This window comes from Hyla sarda, chromosome 5, assembly GCF_029499605.1.
Source record: "Hyla sarda isolate aHylSar1 chromosome 5, aHylSar1.hap1, whole genome shotgun sequence".
Lineage (NCBI taxonomy): Eukaryota > Metazoa > Chordata > Amphibia > Anura > Hylidae > Hyla > Hyla sarda.
In genome coordinates, this window is record NC_079193.1 from 243,518,512 (window position 1) to 243,540,783 (window position 22,272).

Consider the following 22,272-nt stretch of genomic DNA (forward strand, 5'->3'; position numbering starts at 1 on the left):
TGTAGAGGGGTCTGGCGAGACTGGTCACAGGGACGTAGAACCTGTTGATAAGAGAGGCCAAAAAAATTTTTCCTGCAGATCCGGAATCCAAGGAGACCATAGTAGAGAAGGAGAAGGTAGAGGCAGATATCCGCACAGGCACAGTAAGGCGTGGAGAAGCAGAGTTGACATCAAAAACTGTGTCACCTTTGTGCGGAGTCAGCGTACGTCTTTCCAGGCGGGGAGGACGGATAGGACAATCCTTCAGGAAGTGTTCGGTACCGGCATAGTACAGGCAAAGATTCTCCATGCGGCGTCGTGTCCTCTCTTGAGGTGTCAAGCGAGACCGGTCAACTTGCATAGCCTCCGCGGCGGGAAGCACAGGAACGGATTGCAGAGGACCAGAGGAGAGAGGAGCCGGGGAGAAAAAACGCTTCGTGCGAACAAAGTCCATATCCAGGCGGAGCTCCAGACGCCATCCGGAAGAACGCATGTCAATGCGAGTGGCAAGATGAATGAGTTCATGTAGGTCAGCAGGAGTCTCTCGTGCGGCCAGAACATCTTTAATGTTGCTGGATAGGCCTTTTTTAAAGGTCGCGCAGAGAACCTCACTATTCCAGGACAACTCGTAAGCAAGAGCACGGAACTGAATGGCGTACTCGCCAATGGAAGAAACACCCTGTTCCAGGTTCAGCAGGGCAATCTCGGCAGAAGAAGCTCGGGCAGGCTCCTCGAAGACACCACGGACCTCAGCGAAGAAGGACTGGACTGTGGCTGTGGCAGAATCATTGCGGTCCCCATCAAACTTGTCCGGCAGGGACAAGCAGGGGTTAAGAACGGCCGGTTACTGCGGAGGAGTTGCAGGAGCCGGCGGAGGAGATGGTTGTTGCAGCTGTAGCTGTGACTGAAGTTGCTGTATCTGCGGCAGCAGCTGCTGTGACTGAAGTTGCTGTATCTGCGGCAGCAGCTGCTGTAACTGTGACTGAAGACGCTGTGTCTCGGAGATCAAGTATGCCAGCTGTTGATCTCGTTGGGCGATCTTTACGCCAAATTTGTCCGGCAGGGACAAGCAGGGGTTAGGAACGGCCGGTTGCTGCGGAGGAGTTGCAGGAGCCGGCGGAGGAGATGGTAGTTGCAGCTGTAGCTGTTGCAGTATCTGCAGCTGCTGTATCTGTGACTGAATACGCAGTGCCTCGGAGGTCAAGTATGCCAGCTGTTGATCTCGTTGGGCGATCTTTAGGGCTAGCTGGGCGACCAGTGTAGGATCTTCAGCGGGATCCATGGCCGGATCTACTGTCGCGATGCCGGCTGGCAGGAGGTGGATCCTCTGTGCCAGAGAGGGATTGGCGAGGACCGCGCTAGTGGACCGGTTCTAAGCCACTACAGGTTTTCACCAGAGCCCGCCGCAAAGCGGGATGGTCTTGCTGCGGCGGTAGTGACCAGGTCGTATCCACTAGCAACGGCTCACCTCTCTGACTGCTGAAGATACTGAAGATAGGCGAGGTACAAGGGAGTAGGCAGAAGCAAGGTCGGACGTAGCAGAAGGTCGAGGCAGGCAGCAAGGATCGTAGTCAGGGGCAACGGCAGGAGGTCAGGAACACGGGCTAGGAACAGACAAGGGAACGCTTTCACTAGGCACTAAGGCAACAAGATCCGGCAAGGGAGTGCAGGGGAAGTGAGGTAATATAGGGAAGTACACAGGTGATCACACTAATTGGTAATTGGGAAGATTGGGCCAGGCACCAACATTGGTGCACTGGCCCTTTAAATTGCAGAGACCCGGCGCGCGCGCGCCCTAGGGAGCGGGGCCGCGCGCGCCGGGACAGGACCGACGGAGAGCGAGTCAGGTACGGGGACCGGGGTGCGCATCGCGAGCGGGCGCCACCCGCATCGCGAATCGCATCCCGGCTGGAGGCGGTACCGCAGCGCACCCGGTCAGTGGATCTGACCGGGGCGCTGCAGCAACGAGGATGAGGCGAGCGCTCCGGGGAGGAACGGGGACCCGGAGCGCTCGGCGTAACAACTATATTATAAACTACATCAACTTTACAGCCCCTATAGCATGGAATACCCCTTTAACATCAGGTTCCTTACATAAACATAAACTTCTGAGCTTCTCACCCAAAACTTGGCAGGTTCAGTCCCAAAATTAGAGACAAACTGGTCTTGCTTCAGAGCAACTAATTTCTGCTGCACTTTTTCTCCACACCTTTTTTAAGAGATATCTTTTTTTTTCCAATTATAATTTTTTATTTTAACATAAAATATACAGCACAATAACAAAAAAATATTATTTGTGAGGGGAAATTAAAAAGAAAACCACAATTTTTGCAACTTTTGAGTGGTTTCGTTTTTATACTGTACACATTATGATAAAAATGATATCTTATCTTTAGTCTGTGGATTAACATGATTAAAGGAAATCGGCACTTAACCCAATAAACATGGCTATAGTGTGGGTGGACGGGATTAAAATGAGGTGCATCTTACCCAGATGCGTGCTCCGGTTCTGGGGATAAACCCGATAATAACTGGCATTGCTAATATGTTAATCATGAACTTTGCGCAATAGAGGAGGGACTCAGCAAGAAGGTAGGGATGCTGAATATGCCAGGTCCTGCCTCCATTGGGTAAAGATAGTGATTAGCATCTTAGCAACATCAGCTAATAACTGGTCTGTGTCTAGAATCAGACCACAGATCCAAGTAAGTAATACCCCTGACACCTGGGTTTAGTGCGCGTGAACCAGCTGTCAGTTTTGCTTTAAAACAATGCTGAATGTATCTTGTTTTTTCTTTACTATTGAACTACCTTATAAAAATTCTCAAGCTTTTTAAAACAAAATCAGCATGCTTAACCTGTTGGGGGCGGAGGGCATACTTGTACGCCCTGAGTCCCGTTACCAGGGTTTGAAGCGTGCCCAGGAGCTGAGTGTGCGTCAAACCCGGTGTGTCCCGACTGCAGGCTGGGGCAGCAGAGCACCAATGACACTGATCAATGATATGCTATGGCATAGCATTGATCAGTATATGCAATCAACAGATTGCATGTTGTATCCCCCTATGGGAGGGAGCTAAAGTGTTAAAGTGTTAAAAAATAGTTTATGAAAGTTAATTAACCCCTTCCTAATAAAAGTTTGAATCCCCCACTTTCCTATTTTTTTAAATAAAATACTAAAAAAAAAAAAAAATAAATAAACATATAAGGTACCGCTGAATGTGTAAATATCCGAACTATTGAAATACAATGTTAGTTAAACTGCAGGGTCGATGGCATACATGTAAAAAAAAATACCAAAGTTCAAAATTGTGCATTTTTGGTCACTTCATATACCATAAAAAAATTAATAAAAAGCAATCAAAACGTCCCATCAAAACAAAAAAATTAGCCCTCATATAGCCCCGTATGCATAAAAATAAAAAAGTTATAGGGGCCAGAAGATGACAATATTAAACATACTAATTTTGGTGCATGTAGTTATAAAATAAAATGTACATAAATTGGGTATCCTTGTAACTGTATGGACCTACAGAATAAAGATAATGTGTCATTTTTACCGAAAAGTGCACTGCGTAGAAACGAAAGCCCCCAAAAATTACAAAATGGACGTTTTTTTTTTTTTTTCATTTCAACCCATAAATAAGTTTAGTTTGGTTTTGCCAAAGATTATGTTATAAAATAAGTGATATTATTACAAAGTGCAATTGGTGATGCAAAAAACAAGCCTTTATATGGGTCTGTAGGTGCAAAATTGAAAGCGTAATGATTTTTAGAAGGGGAGGAGGAAAAAATGAAAGTGCAAAAACATAAATTTGCCTTGTCCTTAATGTCAAAATGGGCTTCGTCCCTAAGGGGTTAAAATTGCTCAATTATGACCCCCCTATAACTTTTTCTTTTTCTATATATGGGGCTTTGAGATGTAGTTTCCATTCATACCATTTGTGTTTAGAGAGGACTCTTTCAAGGGGTACTCCGTTGTTAATGTGGTTTTCCCTCTGCCTGCTCTCATGCACGTTTGCCTTACCCTACAATATTCGTGGGGTCCTGGTTGTCCGTGCTTTTCTTGTGCTTCCTTTTTGTTCTGTGTGTTGTTTTGCTTTCCCTCTCCATCTTTCTGTTTTACTACAGTTCCCAGGAGGTCTTGCGCCCGTTATCGTTGCTTTTTCCCCCTCCTTTCCCACGCCCTTCCTTGGCCATTAGTCTCTGCCTTTTGTGCTGCTTAGAATATGTTGTTCCGCCCCTTGTTCTGGCGACATCACTTCCCTCATTCATCCCTATGCCATTGCGTACAGTGCAAGGAAGCAACATGTAAGGCTTCAGCCAATACACACAGAGACGCTGAAAGGGCAGCACCCCTAAAAGGAGTGGCTAAACAACTAGGGTTCGACCAGAATTGGAGCACGGGGAAAGGCAAGGACAGTGTCATGCACACCCACACACGTCACAAACACAACATGGCCGCAAAAGGAGCAAGAAATTTGGTCGCCAGCAAAGGAGAACCCGAAAATCTACACACCAGCCTGCCAGAACTAAAGGCAAGTTTTGCCCCCAACAGCTAGCGCTAAGCCCTGCAACACCAGGATGTCCAGATAACACATAGGACTGGGTCACATTGTCCCAAAACTTGCACAGCAGCCGAGTACCCCTTTAATCACGTTTCACCATAGCAGGATCTATGTTCGCCATAGCAGGATCATAAACATCAAATTTTAATGATTTTTTTTTTGTTTGTTTATAAACTGAGGAAAGATTTAATTTTTTATTAGGGGAGGTTATTAGGGGAGGGGCATTTAAATTATTTTAAAAATAGTTTATTTTTTATTTTAAACTGTTTTACACAAGCATTGGATGGCATTCACTGTTCAATGCTATGTTATTGCATAGTATTGAACAGAGAGATCAGTGCTCTACTGATTTTAGCTCATCGAACCCCTGTGATTAATATGCCCTATGTCATCCAAGAGTTAAAGAGGCACTCCGGTGAAAAACTATTTTTTTTTTATCAACTAAACAGACTTCTATTTAAGAATCTTAATACTTCAAGTACTTATCAGCTGCTGTATATTACAAAAGAAGTTCTTTTCTTTTTTTAATTTCTTTTCTGTCTGACCACAGTCCTCTCTGCTGACACCTCTCTCCGTGTCAGGAACTGTCAGGAGCAGGAGAGGTTTGCTATGATTTGTTCCTGCTCTGGACAGTTCCTGACATGAACAGAGGTGTCAGCAGAGAGCACTTTGGTCAGACAGAAAAGCAATTCAAAACGGAAAAAAAACTGAATGTGGAGCTTATAGCAGCTGGTAAGTACTGGAAGGATTAAGATTTTTAAGTAGAAGTAATTTAAAAATCTGATTAACTTTCTGGCACCAGTTCATTTAAAAAAAAAATAGTTTTCCCCTGGAGTACCACTTTAATGTGGTATAGGAAGTGGTCTGCTGACTTTCTGTGAACAACAGTATGACATCATCACCTATAAGATCTCTTCTGGCTGCTACCACTCCATTGTAAAATCATTTAGTGATGACATTGAAATCAGTATGGATGAAAACCCATCTATGCCACATCAGCTAAAACACAAAACAACAAGAAACTCTTAGTTATTCTTAAATAATAGGCTATGCTATTAGTAAAAATAAAAAAGCAAAAGTAGAAAATTAAAAAATACTGACATGATATGAAACATTGACTTACTTGAAGGGGTTGTCCAAAAATAAATGCATTTTAATCTAGTGATGACAACCTTCCAGAAACACAGAAAGAATAAATGTGCCCATTGGTAATTCTAGCCCATCTGCCCATACCAGATACTTGCAATCATCATTATATATAAAAACATCTGGCCGTCGTGATAAGTAACTCATATTGGCATCATCTCAATTTTTCACATGCCAGAGGCTATGTTCACACAGTGTGTTTTTTGTATATTTGAAAACACTTGTTTTACAAGAAAATAAGCCTAAAATTTTTCAAGCATTCATTGCTATTTGCATTATTTTTATGCATTTTTTTTGTTTTACAGATTGTTTTGCAGACTTGTTTTTTTTCTTTGGGCATTTTATGCTAGTCAGGTTTTTGTTTAGATTTTTCAAATGTTATGACGTGTTTACAATTCTCTTCATGTAGTTGGTCCTTGAAAGTGGTTTCTTTGCAGAAATTTTACATTAACCCCTTAAGGACCGAGGTCTTTTTGGCCTTAAAGGGGTTCTCCGGTGCTTAAACATATTATCCCCTATCCAAAAGACAGGGGATAAGATGCCTGATCACGGGAGTCCCGCCGCTGGGGACCCCTGGGATCATGCACACGCCGCCCGCCCTGTAGTCGCCTGTAATCAGTCCCGGAGCGAACACGCTCCGGGGACTGATTACAACGGGGTGCCGCGTGCATGATCCCGGGGGTCCCCAGCAATTGTAAAGTTATTCTGCATACATTAATCTATAATATATCAAAAGTTTTTTTGATGAGAGAGACCCTTTAAGCACCGGAGAACCCCTTTAAGGACCCGAAAACTTTTTGCACATCTAACCACTGTCACTTTAAACATTAATAACTCTGGGATGCTTTTACTTATGAATTTGATTCCGAGATTTTTTTTTTTCGTGACATATTCTACCTTATCCTAGTGGTAAAATTTTGTTGATACTTGCATCATTTCTTGGTGAAAAATTCCCAAATTTCATGAAAAATTTGAAAATGTTGCATTTTTCTAACTTTTAAGCTCTTTGCTTGTGAGGAAAATAGACATACCAAATAAATTATATATTGATTCACATGTACAATATGTCTACTGTTTGTTTGATTACAACTGATTACAAAGGGGTGCCGCGTGCATGATCCCAGGGGTCCCCAGCGGCGGGACTCCCGCGATCAGGCATCTTATCCCCTATCCTTTGGATAGGAGATAAGATGTTTAAGCACCGGAGAACCCCTTTAAGGACCCGAAAACTTTTTGCACATCTGACCACTGTCACTTTAAGCATTAATAACTCTGGGATGCTTTTACTTATGAATTCGATTCCAAGATTGTTTTTTCATGACATATTCTACTTTATCATAGTAGTAAAATTGTGTCGATACTTGCATCATTTCTTGGTGAAAAATTCCCAAATTTCATGAAAAATTTGAAAATGTTGCATTTTTCTAACTTTGAAGCTCTCTGCTTGTGAGGAAAATAGACATACCAAATAAATTATATATTGATTCACATGTACAATATGTCTACTTTTTGTTTGCATCATAAAGTTGACATGTTTTTGCTTTTGAAAGACATCAGAAGGCTTCAAAGTTCAGCAGCAAATTTTCAATTTTGCATATCATTTTCAAAATCTGAATTTTTCGGGGATTAGTTACTTTTGAAGTGGATTTGAGGGGTCTTCATATTAGAAATACCCCATAAATGAGCCCATTATAAAAACTGCACCCCTCAAAGTATACAAAATTACATTCAGAATGTTTGTTAACCCTTTAGGTGTGTCACAAGAACAGCAACAAAGTGAAGGAGAAAATTCAAAATCTCAATTTTTTACACTAACATGTTCTTGTAGACCCAGTTTTTGAATTTTTAAAAGGGGTAAAAAGGAGAAAATGGCCCCCAAAATGTGTAACCCAATTTCTCTTGAGTAAGGAAATACCTCATATGTGAACGTAAAGTGCAGAAGGGAAGGAGCGACAATGGGATTTTGGAGAGTGAATTTTGCTGAAATGGTCTTTAGGATGCATGTCGCATTTAGGAAGCCCCTATGGTTCTATAACGTGAGTGCCCCACAACACCTTTGTCCACCAATCCGGAGGAGAAGCCCAAGATGGGAGCCGTATAACCAGAGTTGAAGCAGTGAGTGCAGGACGCCTGTTTTGGTCTTCTATTGTCACTAACAGGGGTACAGTGAGCCTTAACACCCCACAGGTGTTTGACGAATTTTCGTTAAATTCGGATGTGTAAATAAAAAAGAATTTTCTTTCACTAAAAAGCAGTTTTTTCCCCAAATTTACAATTTTTACAAGAGGTAATAGGAGAAAATGCCCCCCCAAATTTGTAACCCCATTTCTTCTGAGTATGGAAATACCACATGTGTGGATGTAAAGTGCTATGTGGGCAAACTGCAATGCTCAGAAGAGAAGGAGGGCCATGTGCGTTTACAAAGACCCCATGCTACCAGAACAGTGGACCCCCCCCACATGAACCCATTTTGGAAACTTTACCCCTCACAGAATGTAATAAGGGGTGCAGTGAGAATTTACACCCCACTGGTGTTTGACAGACTTTTGGAACAGTGGGCTGTGCAAATTAAAAATTTTATTTTTCATTTTCACGAACCACTGTTCCAAAAATCTGTCAGACACCTGTGGGGCGTAAATGCTCACTGCACCCCTTATTACATTCCGTGAGGGGTGTAGTTCCAAAATGGGTCACATGTGGAGGAGGAGTTCCACCGTTCTGGCACCATGGGGGCTTTGTAAACGCACATGGCCTTCAATTCCAGCCAAATTCTCTCTCCAAAAGCCTGATGGCGCTCCTTCTCTTCTGAGCCCTGTATTGTGCCAGCAGAGCATTTTACATCCACACATAGGATATTTATATACTCAGAAGAAATGGTATTACACATTTTGGGGGGATTTTTTCCTATTACCCCTTGTGAAAATGAAAAATTTTGGATAACACAAGCATTTTAGTGAAAAAAAAAATTTTCATTTTCAACAAAAATTCTTCAAACACCTGTGGGTATTTAAGGCTCACTATACCCCTTGTTACGTTCCTTAAGGGGTGTAGTTTCTAAAATTGGGTCACATGTTTTTTTTCCGTCTATGTCAGAACCGCGGTAATGATCAGCCACCCCTGTGCAAGTCACCTCAAATGTACATGGCACTCTCACTCCTGAGCCTTCTTGTGCACCCGCAGAGCATTTTATGTCCACATATGGGGTATTTTCGTACTCAGGATGATTTGCTTAACAAATTTTGGGGGTCTTTTCCTTTTACCTCTTGTGAAAATAAAAAGTATGGGGCAACACCAGCAGGTTAGTGTAAAAATAAAAATAAATTATGATAACATGCTGGAGTAGACCCCAACTTTACCTTTTCATAAGGGTTAAAAGGAGAAAAAGCCCCCCAAAATTCGAAACACAATTTCTCCTGAGTATGGAAATACCCCATATGTGGCCCTAAACTGTTGCCTTGAAATACGACAGGGTTCCGAAGTAAGAGAGCGCCATGCGCATTTGAGGCCTAAATTAAGGATTGCATAGGGGTGGACATAGGTGTATTCTACACCAAAGATTCCCAAAGAGGGTGCCTCCAGCACTCCCAGCATGCCTGGAAAGTCAATGGCTGTCTGGCAATACTGGGAGTTGTTGTTTTGCAACAGCTGGAGGCTCCGTTTTGGAAACAGTGCTGTACCAGATGTTTTTCATTTTTATTGGGGAAGGTAACTGTGTAGGGGTATGTGTATATGTAGTGTTTTACTCTTTATTATGTGTTAGTGTAGTGTAGTAGTGTTTTTAGGGTACATTCACCATTCACATGGGCAGGAGTTCACATCGAGTTTACCGCTGGGAGCTTGAGCTGCAGCGGAAAATTTGCTGCATCTCAAACTTGCAGCAAGAAACTCACTGTAAACCCCCGCCCGTGTGATTGTACCCTGTACATTCACATGAGGGGGGGGGGGAACCTATAGCTGTTGCAAAACTACAACTGCCAGCATGCAGTGACAGCAGAAGGGCATGCTGGAACTTGTAGTTATGCAACAGCTGGAGGCATACTACTACAACTTCCAGCATGCCCTTGGCTGTCCTTGTTTGCTGGGGGTTGTAGTTTTGAAACTTCTAGAAGCTTCTGTGAAGATAACTTTACAGCGATCTTCACTGCTACCTCTGATGCAGACGCCGCCACTGCCTCCTCCACTTGCCTGTCGCCGATCCTGCAGTATGTCCCCACCGTAGCTCTAATCTTCCCCTGCTCTGCCTGGACTTCTAGGGGTGGGCAGAGCGGGGGAAATGAACTTTACCCCCCGAGTCAGCTGAGACACTGTGATTGGTCCACAGGGACCAATCACAGTGATCGCTGACAAGGACCATTCACAAATGGTCCTGGGGGGGGGGCTCGGGAAGATGTCTCCCGCTGCTAACAGCGGGACTTCTGCCTGTTAACCCGTGCGATGCTGCGCATCGCCGGGTTAACTGAATGACTTATATAAGCATCATGATGCGCAATCCACCTGCATAAAATGACATTTATATAAGTCATTTTTCGGGAAGTGGTTAGAGACCTGATTTCTGTAGTCTCCCCTAAACAGTTGATGTTGATGTATGTCTGGTATTTGATCTCTGTACATTATTTACATGGATACTAATCTGAAGTGCCATTCAATTGCAATTTCTAAGACTGGAAACTCGAATAAGCTGCGAATGAGCAGCAGATGAAGCTATTGGTTTTCTTTTTCTGGGGTAGTCTTCATGAGAGCCAGTTTCAACATAGAGTTTGATGGGTTTCATGACTGCGCTTGAGGAAACATTCAAAGTTCTTGCAATTTTTTAGATTGACTAACCTGCATGTGGTGACTTTGTTACTCTACTCAAGTTGAGTGGTTTTTGCCATATTGAGGATTAGAACAGTAGTTGAATGGGGCTGAAGCCTGTATAGAACTGTGTATCAATCTTACCTCTGTACAACAGCAATGATGGTCTCAAACACATTCTTAACTAAAAACCATCCACGTGACTACTGTATGAAGCTGGCTGAGAGAATGCCAAGAGCGTGCAAAGATGTCATCAGAGAAAAAGCTTCTATTTTAAAGAATCTAAATTGTAAATAATATTCTGGTTTAACATTTCTTCATTTATTTTCATATATGTTCTTCCATAGTTTTTTTTTTTGTCTTATGTCAATTTGAATCTACCATGTAGAAAAAAGAAAAAACAAACAAACAAACAAAAAAAAACCACAGATTTTACTGGTACTGTAAAACAACCTGAAACATGTATGATGCCCTTATTTTCAAAGCTGGTACGATTATTACTGTAAAATTAACCCACTTGTGAACTGTCAAGGAGTTTTCAATTCAATAAAAATGGATGTATAATGGACATTTTATTACATAAAATTTATTTTATTCCTCAAAATGTATTTTAAAAAAAGTGTCCCTTGTTCAGCACATCTGCACATGCAATGCTTTGTATGCAAACACTACTTATTAGCCCCTTAACGATGCAGGATGTAAATGTACGTCCTGGTGACGTGGTACTTAACGCACCAGGATGTACATTTACGTCCTGAGCATAACCGCGGGCATCGAAGCGATGTCGGCATCATGCGCGGCAGGTCCCGGCTGTGGATCACCGATAACCCTGATCAGTGCTATGTCCTATACATAGCACTGAACAGGATTAGCAATCGAGTGATTGCTTTAAAAAGTCCCCTATGGGGACTATTAAAGTGTAAAAATAAAAGTAAAAAAATTAAAATATAAAGTAAAAAAATTTGAAAAACCCCCTCCCCCAATAAAAACTAGATTGTCCCATTTTCCCTATTTTACCCCCAAAAAGTGTAAAAAAAAAATGTTATATACATATTTGGTATTGCCGCGTGCATAAATATCCAAACTATTAAAATAAAATGTAAATGATCCCGTACGGTGAACGGCGTGAACGTAAAAAAAAAAGTCCAAAATAGCTGCTTTTTTTATAACATTTTATTCCCAAAAAAATTTATAAAAAATGTAATAAAAGTTTTGTATAAGCAAATATGGTATTAATGAAAAGTACAGATCACGGCGCAAAAAATTAGCCCTCATACCACCGCTTATACGGAAAAATGAAAAAGTTATAGGTCTTCAAAATAGGGGGATTTTAAACATACTAATTTGGTTAAAAAGTTTGCGATTTTTTTTAAGCGCAACAGTAATAGAAAAGTGTATAATCATGGGTATCATTTTAATTGTATTGACCCAGAGAATAAAAAACACATGTCATTTTTACCATAAAATGTACGGCGTGAAAACAAAACCTTCCAAAATTTTCAAAATTGCGGTTTTCTTTTTAATTTCCCCACACAAATAGTATTTTTTTGGTTGCGCCATACATTTTATGATAAAGTGAGTGATGGCATTACAATGAACAACTGGTCGCACAAAAAACAAGCCCTCATACTAGTCTGTGGATGAAACTATAAAAGAGTTATGATTTTTTGAAGGGGAGGAGGAAAAAACTAAAACGTAAAAATAAAATTGTCTGAGTCCTTAAGGTCCAAATGGGCTGAGTCCTTAAGGGGGTTGAAGAGGTATTCCGCAGAAAAAAATTATTAAAGGGGTACTCTGGTGGGAAAAATTTTTTAAATCAACCGGAGCAAGAAAGTTACAAATATTTGTAAATTACTTCTATTTAAAAATCTTAATCCTTCCAGTACTTATTAGCTGCTGTATGCTCCAGAGGAAGTTGTATAGTTCGCTTCTGTCTGACCACAGTGCTCTCAGCTTACACCTATGTCCATGTCAAGAACTGTTCAGAGCAGGAGAGGTTTGCTATAAAGATTTGTACCTGCTCGGGACAATTCCTGAAATGGACAGAGGTGTCAGCAGAGAGCACTGTGACATTTAGAAGAGTCAAACCAAAGACACCTGAACCATTAGATAGAATTGCTGAGGTATGCATAACACACTCTTCTAGTATATACTATTTGAGAATAGTCATGTAGTCAAGGTTGAGACTTAAAGGACTACTATATATAAGCGTGATAAATGTCCAATCGGATTCCAAGTTAACCATTACCTAATGTATACACCCATAAGTTAAAGATACATTCAAGCCAACCCACTAGGAGGAGATATATACTATATAGGTATATTTATGGATAGAAGACACAGGTTTACTTAGTATAACCACGCCCACATATGTAAAAGGACACACTTAAATCACACCCATAGGTATGGTATATAAGAGTCTACAACACAAGGGGGCAGCATCACTAATGAAGGAAGCAAGACTAATGAAGGAAGCCAAGCCAAGCTAACCAAGGAGGAAGGAAGGCGGGGCCAAGCCAGTCTGATGAAGGAGGAAGCCATCTTAGAAGGACTCCAAGAGGGATCCAGCTCACACAAACATGTTAGTGAGATGGTTCTAAGGACATGCCTACACTTCCTACTGTAATTATTGTAACACTTATGCAAGGACTGTTATTTACATGAGATTTATTGTTTTATTCTGTCTGCTATGATGTATATAAGCTTATAATAAATGTATATTTGTTTTACTTAACTCAAGTAACTCATTTATTCCTCCAATAGTGACCGTGTCATAATTTTTTAAATTTTTTTAATTTGATTTTCCACACATATACAAAGAAAAGGACAAAAAAACACCAAAAGAAAAAAAAAAAAACAATAAATAGACTAGGTTGTAATTTAAGTAAATTATATATCTATACTAAAATATTTTATTCGTATCCTCTTTTTTGCCTGAACTTAAGCCACTTATTAAAACATTATTAAAACATTTTGGAAGATCATTTTTTTGAAGAAGCAATCATCTTTTCCATTGAACAGTTTGCATTTGTGATATTGATTAATTGTTGTAAGGGGGTTGTTTCAGTGATTCTCCAACTAGCCGCTATTTTTAGTTTTGAGACTGGTAATAATTGTATAATTATAGTCCTATCTTTAGGTAAGACCTCTTCCATCCCCACATGTAACAGGGCTATCCCCGGATCCCAAGGGATACTGCGTCCTAGAATTTCCTCTAGTAATGTATAAATTTGTGTCCATAATGGTTTAATTAGGTCGCATTCCCACCAGATGTGTAGAAACGGCCCTACCTCTCTACTACACCGCCAACATCTGTTGTCACTTCCGGGGAACATTTTGGAAAGTTGGTATGGGGTTTGATACCACCTGTATAGCAGTTTCCTGTGTGTCTCCACATGTGATATGCAATGAGAACTGTTAACTGTTGACGTGTATGCCTGTTGCCACTGTAACATCGAGAATTGCCTACCTAGATCTTTTTCCCACCTTACACAACATGGGTGAGGTTTCCGATCTGCATTCAGTACTTCGTAGATTTTGGAGATGCCTTTCTTGAGCGGATTATGTATATAATATAGAGATCTAAAAGGCAAACATTTTTTTGTTAGTCCTACATTAATTCATGAGATACAATGCCTTAATTGTAGATACTTATACAATTCTATCTTAGATAATTTGTATATCTCGGCAATACTTGAAAATGGTAGTAAACCTCTAGAATCAGAAATCTCTGCCACTGTTGTGATACCTCTATTTATCCATGTCTGAAAACTAGAATCTGGAATTAGTTGTTGAATCACGGTAATTGGTAAGTTTAAGATAGGCGGATGGGTTATTAGACTACTAATTCCGATTGAGGTCCATACGCGCTTAGCTGCCCCAACAGTTGGGAAATAACTATCAATGTGTGCTGCCGGGATATGTCTCATCCAAAAAATTGTTTCTAAAGATCCTACTTGTGTTTCATTGTTCTCGATTTCCACCCATTGCTTCAATGCATCATTTCTCCACCCTGCGTGTAATTGTTCTAGGATAACTGCCTGGTGATATTGATATAGGTCTGGGCATCCCATCCCCCCCTGCATAACTGGGAGACACAAAGTGTGATAGGGTATCCTCGGTTTCTTATCTTTCCATATGTATCTTAATAAGAGATTCTGAAGGCAATTTATTTGTTTTCTTGATATAAATACAGGTATATTAGGAAATAGATAAGTTATTTTTGGCAATAATACCATTTTAACCATTGTGATTCGTCCTCCCCATGAGATAGGTAAATTAGTTATTTTTTTTATATCTTGTTTAAGAGTGGTAATCAGCGTTAACAAGTTACATTCTACTATTTTAGCAATAGGTGTGGTTAAAGTAATACCCAAATATTGGAGTTGGATACTTACTCTGTAATTCTCTTTGCATGATAGGTGGAATAGATATGCAAAAGATCAGTGATTTGTTAGTGTTAATTTTATAATAACTTAGATTACTGAAATCTTTTATAATTTGTGTTATCTCTGTCAGGGAATGTTCTGGATCTGTTACACATAAAATGATATTGTGCGCAAAGAGGCCTATACGATGATCTTTTTTGCCTATTTTGACCCCTTTAATATGACCGGATCATTTGGGCTAAGGGCTCCATGCACAAAGTAAAAATTAAAGGCGATAGCGGACAGCCTTGTCTTGTGCCGTTAGTGATGTTAATATCATCTGACAAAGTTCCACAAGTTAATACCTTGGCCGTTGGACAACTATATAATGCTAGTATAGCATTTTTAACTGAATTTGCTAGTCCAAATTTTTTAAGTACCCCTTCCAAATATCCCCAATGGATATGGTCGAACGCCTTCTCTGCGTCCAAAGCTAACAGCAGAGAAGGCGCTCGACGCTGTTCCATCACAGAAATGACGTCAATAAACCATCTTGTGCCATCATTAGATTGTCGGCCCTGGATAAACCCAACCTGATCATTTGATATCAAGTTGGGGAGTATTGTCTTCAGTCTATTTGCCCAAATTAGTGAATACAGTTTTGTATCTGGGTTTAGTAAAGCTATTGGTCTATAATTAGATGCCTTGTGTGGTGATTTACCAATTTTTGGTATAGTAACAATTTGTGCTCTTAATAGTTCTGATGGAAACGTGGAATGTAGCTTTGCAGTATTAAACATTTTACATAAATAAGGAGCTAATTCAACACTATATTTTTTATAATAGTCATTTCATTTGGGAGGCCATCAGGTCCTGGAGATTTTTGAAGCTTCAGGGTCCCGATGGCCTCCAGTACTTCCTTATTTGATATTGGAAGGGCCAATCCCTCTGCTTGGTCCTTAGACAAACAAGGTAATTGGATCTTATCTAACCATGCCGAGATCATCTGCTCATTTGGTTGAGGGGTAGATGAATCATCCTTTAAATTATACAAAGCTCTGTAATAATCAGCAAATATGTTAGCAATGCCTCGTGGATCAGATATTTTATCTCCTTTTCTATTTTGCAGATATGAAATTCGAGATTTTTGTTCCCGAGATTTTAGCTGCTTGGACAATAAGGCCCCTGGTTTATTCCCATTCCAATAATGATTCAGTTTTAATCTCCTCATAGCTAGTTCGTATTTGGAACTTTGTATGTCATGTAGTTGTGCCATAAGATCTGTTATTTCCTTAGCTCTAATATTATTATAATTATTTTTATTCCGATTTTGAAGATGTACCAGTTTACTCCGTATATTTAAGATCTCTTGTGCCGATTTTTTCCTGTGGTGCGCACATTGTTTTATAAAGTGCCCCCGTATTGTTGCCTTATGTAAAATCGGACACCTCTCCATTATCGTTCACTGCAAAATATTCCTGTATTTGCTATTGTTTCCACATATTCAGGATGATGCAGAATCTGCGTGTTTAAGCGCCATATGAACTCCGGTTTAAATTTATTATCTTCCCGTAAATTTAAAATTATTGTGCTGTGATCTGACCATGTGATAAGATCAATCTTTGAAGATTCCAGCTCCAAATAAGCTCTTTCCATCAGAAAGAAATCAATACGGGTATACGTTCTATGTCTTGGGGAAAAATATGTATAATCTCTCTCTCCGGGATTTTGAATTCGCCATGGATCATGCAGTTCGGAAGAGATTAGTATTTTAACATATGGAGTAGGTTCAGAGACTAGTTTGGGGCAGGTGGAGACTACTGATGGCCATTGAGCCATATTAAAATCTCCCCCAATGATCAGTATTCCCCTTTTAATAGGTTTAATAATATCTAAAATTATTTTCAAGAACCGATGTTGTTTGGTGTTAGGGCTGTATATTGAAACTAAAGTATAACATTGTTCATTGATTAAGCAGATCACTGTAACATAACGCCCTTCCTCATCCATCACAGTATTAAGGATGCTAACTGACACAGTATTTTTTTTATTAACACTGAGACTCCCCCTTTTTTATTTATTGCCAGTGAGGATATGATGTGTGGATACCTACTGTCCTTTAATCTAAATATAACTTTACTGAGTAAATGTGTCTCCTGAACATAACATATGTCTGCCTTTTGGTTCTTAAACTCTTCAAAAAGAAGAGCTCTCTTATACGGGGAGTTTAGTCCCTTACAATTTATTGATACTATTTTGATTACCATCTCTTTTTAGGGGATTTGCTAGGTAATTATGATACCATTTGTATCTATAAGGTATTTATTCACCAATTCAACTATATCACAAACACTTCTTTTCTGCTTAGCTTCAACCTGTGGTCTAACAATAGAAAAAAAACATTGGCTTTTATTCAAGCAAATCTAGTCGAATTAATAGATATATAGAAAAAAAAGAAAGGAAAAAGAAAAAGAAAGTCCACAAAAGTTCTAAATCCAGGTGAACCTCCTTTTTGGGGGGTAATCTGGGCATTCTCAGATTTTTTCCAAAGTGGCTCCTCCGGCACATCTTTTAGTATATACGCAGAAAGGTATACTATTGTCCCTCAGTATGGGAGCTTACTCCGCAGCATTCTCATTTCTCCTTTTTTCCTTCATATGGTGGGCGACTGACCAATCTGGGGTCAAGATGGGCAACAGATTGGGGTCGTGCCCCAAAGTTCCCTTTATTAACTGCTGGCCTACTAGACCCCACTCCTGGCACTGCTCTGTCAGTTCTTTTGGTGTATTTGCTACATATCTGCACTCTTTATATGTAATTAACACCTTTACAGGGAACCCCCATCTATAGCTTATAGAGTGCGATCTTAAGAGAGCCGTTCCACTGGAGAATTCCCTCCGTCTCGACAAAGTGGTAGCCGATAGGTCAGCAAAAATAGATATGTTTTTAAATTTGTCCATCAGTACTGGGGGATTCCTAGCTGCCACTGCAATTTATTGTTTTATTCTGTCTGCTATGATGTATATAAGCTTATAATAAATGTATATTTGTTTTACTTAACTCATTTATTTCTCCAATGGTGACCGTGTCATAAATTATGACCGGTATAAGTATTTAACACAGATAAGTACTAAAAGGCTTCATTTAACCCCTTAAGGACAATGGACGTACTCCTACGCCCCCGTTTCCGAGTCCTTAAGGACCGAGGACGTAGGAGTACGTCCTGTCCTTTCCCGGCCCCCTGCCGCTAGCCGGAGGGGAGCCGGTGCCCGATGCCTGCTGAAATCGTTCAGCAGGCATCGCGGCATATCGCCCAGGGGGGTCATTATGCCCCCCCATGTCGGCGATGGCCGCAGATCGCTGGACAATTCAGTCCAGCGATCTGCGGCGATTCCGGGTCAATCGGGTCTCCAGTGACCCGGTGACCCGGAATTACTGGCTGATCGGGGCCGTCAGAGACGGCCCCGAACAGCCATAGCCAGCAGGGGTGAGGTGGCACTGGTGCCACCTCACGATCGCCCTGATTCGTCGGCCGGATTACCGGCCGACGAATCAGGGCGCCTGCTGCGGGTGTCACTCCCGCACCCGCTCCGCCCCTCTTCCGGAGGACGTGAGCGGGTGCGGGACGTGCACCCCTGGTGCTGGGGACCCCGATCCCCGGCGTTAATGTTGGGATCGGGGCCCCAGGAGCCACGACGGCGCCGGCGGCGGGACTGACCTGTGCGGCGATCAAGCAGCAGCAGGAGGTGAGTGACAGCCTCCTGCTGTTGCTTAGCAACAGCTCCCAGCATGCAAAAAGGGCATGCTGGGAGCTGTAGTTATGCAACAGGAGGAGGCAGACCACCACAACTCCCAGAATGCACTTATGGGCATGCTGGGACTTATGGTTTTGCAACAGCTGGAGGCACATTCTTTCTATGGAAAAATGTACCTTCAGCTGTTGTGTAACTACAACTCCCAGCTTGCACAAACAGCTTAAGTGCATGCTGGGAGTTGTAGTGGTGCATCTGGTGGTTGCATAACTACAACTCCCAGCATGCCCGTTGGCTGTCGGTGACTGCTGAGAGTTGTAGTTTTGCAACAGCTGAAGGCACACTGAGTTAAGTAGCAAACCAGTGTGTCTCCAGCTGTTGCATAACTACAATCCCCAGCATCCCCAGCCAAAGTAGTATGCCTCCCGCTGTTGCATAACTACAACACCCAGCATGCCCTTCCGCTGTCCGTACATGCTGGGGATTGTAGCTTTTGCAACAGCTGAAGGCACACTGGTTGCAAAAGACTGAGTTTGTTGCCAAACTCGGTGTTTCACAACCTGTGTGTCTCCAGCTGTTGCAAAACTACAACTCCCAGCATGCACTGATAGACCGTACATGCTGGGAGTTGTAGTTTTGCAACAGCTGGATGTTCCCCCCCCCCAATGTGAATGTACAGGGTACACTCACATGGGCGGAGGATTACAGTAAGTATCCGGCTGCAAGTTTGAGCTGCAGCAAATTTTCTGCTGCAGCTCAAGCTGCCAGCGAGAAACTACTGTGAACCCCCGCCCGTGCGACTGTACCCTAAAAACACTACACTACCACACAATAAAATAAAAAGTAAAAAAACACTACATATACACATATCCCTACAATAAAAATGAAAAACGTCTGGTACGCCACCGTTTCCAAAACGGAGCCTCCAGCTGTTGCAAAACTACAACTCCCAACATGCACTGATAGACCGTACATGCTGGGAGTTGTAGTTTTGCAACAGCTGGATGTTTCCCCCCCTAATGTGAACGTACAGGGTACACTCACATGGGCGGAGGATTACAGTAAGTATCCGGCTGCAAGTTTGAGCTGAGGCAAATTTTCTGCCGCTGCTCAAACTGCCAGCGAGAAACTACTGTGAACCCCCCGCCCGTGCGACTGTACCCTAAAAACACTACACTACACTAACACAAAAAATAAAAAGTAAAAAACACTACATATACACATACCCCTACACAGCCCCCCTCCCCTCCCCAATAAAAATGAAAAACGTCTGGTACGCCACTGTTTCCAAAACGGAGCCTCCAGCTGTTGCAAAACAACTACTCCAAGTATTACAAGATAGCCACTGACTGTCCAGGCATGCTGGGACTTTTACAACAGCTGGAGGCACCCTATTTGGGAATCACTGGCGTAGAATACCCCTATGTCCACCCCTATGCAATCCCTAATTCAGGCCTCAAATGCGCATGGCGCTCTCACTTTGGAGCCCTGTCGTATTTCAAGGCAACAGTTTAGGGTCACATATGGGGTATCGCCGTACTCGGGAGAAATTGTGTTACAAATTATGGGGGGGTATTTTCTGCTATTACCCTTTTTAAAAATCAAAAATTTTGGGGAAACCAACATTTTAGGTAAAAAATATTTTTTTTTTTTTACATATGCAAAAGTTGTGAATCACCTGTGGGGTATTAAGGTTCACATTACCCCTTGTTACGTTCCCCGAGGGGTCTAGTTTCCAAAATGGTATGCCATGTGTTTTTTTTTTGCTGTCCTGGCACCATAGGGGCTTCCTAAATGCGGCATGCCCCCAGAGCAAAATTTGCTTTCAAAAAGCCAAATGTGACTCCTTCTCTTCTGAGACCTGTAGTGCGCCAGCAGAGCACTTCTCTCCCCCATATGGGGTGTTTTCTGAATCGGGAGAAATTGGGCTTCAAATTTTGGGGGGTATTTTCTGCTATTACCCTTTTTAAAAATGTAAAAATTTTGGGAAACCAAGCATTTTAGGTAAAAAAAAAAATTTTTTTTTAACATATGCAAAAGTCGTGAAACACCTGTAGGGTATTAAGGTTCACTTTACCCCTTTTTACGTTCCCCGAGGGGTCTGGTTTCCAAAATGGTATGCCATGTGGTTTTTTTTTGCGGTTCTGGCACCATAGGGGCTTCCTAAATGCGGCATGCCCCCAGAGCAAAATTTGCTTTCAAAAAGCCAAATGTGACTCCTTCTCTTCTGAGACCTGTAGTGCGCCAGCAGAGCACTTTTCACCCCCATATGGGGTGTTTTCTGAATCGGGAGAAATTGGGCTTCAAATTTTGGGGGGTATTTTCTGCTATTATCCTTTTTAAAAATGTAACATTTTTGGGAAACCAAGCATTTTAGGTAAAACATTTATTTTTATTTTTTACATATGCAAAAGTCGTGAATCACCTGTGGGGTATTAAGGTTCACTTTACCCCTTGTTACGTTCCCTGAGGGGTCTAGTTTCCAAAATGGTATGCCATGTGGTTTTTTTTTTTCTGTCCTGGCACCATAGGGGCTTCCTAAAGGTGACATGCCCCCCAAAAACCATTTGTCGCTCCTTCCCTTCTGAGCCCTCTACTGCGCCCGCTGAACAATTAACATAGACATATGAGGTATGTGCTTACTCGAGAGAAATTGGGCTACAAATACAAGTAAAAATTTTCTCCTTTTTACCCCTTGCAAAAATTCAAAAATTGGGTTTACAAGAACATGCGAGTGTAAAAAATGAAGATTGTGAATTTTCTCCTTCACTTTTCTGCTATTCCTGTGAAACACCTAAAGGGTTAATACACTTATTGAATGTCATTTTGAATACTTTGGGGGGTGTAGTTTTTATAATGGGGTCATTTATGGGGTATTTCTAATATGAAGACCCTTCAAATCCACTTCAAACCTGAACTGGTCCATGAAAAATAGCGAGTTTGAAAATTTTGTGAAAAATTTCCAAATTGCTGCTGAACTTTGAAGCCCTCTGGTGTCTTCCAAAAGTAAAAACTCATAAATTTTATGATGCAAACATAAAGTAGACATATTGTATATGTGAACCCAAAAATGTTTTATTTTGAATATCCATTTTCCTTACAATCAGAGAGCTTCAAAGTTAGAAAAATGCAAAATTTTCATTTTTTTCATCAAATTTGGGGATTTTTCACCAAGAAAGGATGCAAGTTACCATAAAATTTTACCACTAAGTTAAAGTAGAATATGTCACGAAAAAACAATCTCGGAATCAGAATGATAACTAAAAGCATTCCAGAGTTATTAATGTTTAAAGTGACAGTGGTCAGAATTGCAAAAAACGCTCTGGTCCTTAAGGTGTAAAATGGCCTGGTCCTTAAGGGGTTAAAGAAAAAATAGTTCTTTAACTTCCAAGTCATATTGGGGGTATTGTTGGCTGAAGAAAGTGAGCTATCTGTGGAATATGATATAAGTAAAATTAGCAAACAAATATGTATAGCAATAAATAAAAGAAGGCACTATAAATAAATAGAAAATATAAATTCAGAGTGTAAAGGAGTTCTATGGAAACTGTGTGTAAAGGAAAGGTTATTGATTTTCTATTTGATACATAGCTTACATTATCTCTCATGAAAAGCAGTAATGTATCTGTAAACAGATTTATTGGTGCTGGGAGAGAAAAAAGTGTTATT